Source organism: Magnolia sinica, chromosome 13, assembly GCF_029962835.1.
Source record: "Magnolia sinica isolate HGM2019 chromosome 13, MsV1, whole genome shotgun sequence".
NCBI classification, from domain to species: Eukaryota; Viridiplantae; Streptophyta; class Magnoliopsida; order Magnoliales; family Magnoliaceae; genus Magnolia; species Magnolia sinica.
Window position 1 is genome coordinate 41,386,585 of NC_080585.1, and position 441 is coordinate 41,387,025.

Consider the following 441-nt stretch of genomic DNA (forward strand, 5'->3'; position numbering starts at 1 on the left):
ACAACCAGCAGGGGTGAGTACGCCCTCATGAATGATTTTTCCTGAAAATACAGGACATATGGACATCAAGCCAGGGGTTCTCCAACTCCTTCCTAAGTTCCATGGGCTTGAATCTGAAGAACCATATCTACATTTGAAAGAGTTTGATGAGATCATAGCCACTTTATATTTTCAAAATGTGTCTGAGGACACAGTCAGGCTGAAACTCTTTCCTTTTTCCTTGAAGGAGAAGGTTAAAACGTGGTTACATTCACTGCATCCTAGATCCATTGGCACATGGAATGATATGCAAAGGGAATTTATAAAGAAATTTTTTCCACAACATAAAACGATTACCCTTAGAAAAGCAATCATGAACTTCACCCAAAAGGAGGATGAAACATTTTACGAATGTTAGGAAAGGTTCAAGGATTTGGTCAGTTCATGCCCACAACATGGCTT

The 441-nt window shown here is 39.5% G+C and overlaps 1 non-coding gene across 1 annotated transcript; it reads right to left on the minus strand.

The window, feature by feature from the left end:
• Positions 1-334: 334 nt before the first annotated feature.
• LOC131224596 (small nucleolar RNA R71) lies at positions 335-441 on the minus strand. Its single transcript, XR_009161068.1, has one exon. It is a non-coding gene; the product is annotated as a small nucleolar RNA R71 (small nucleolar RNA).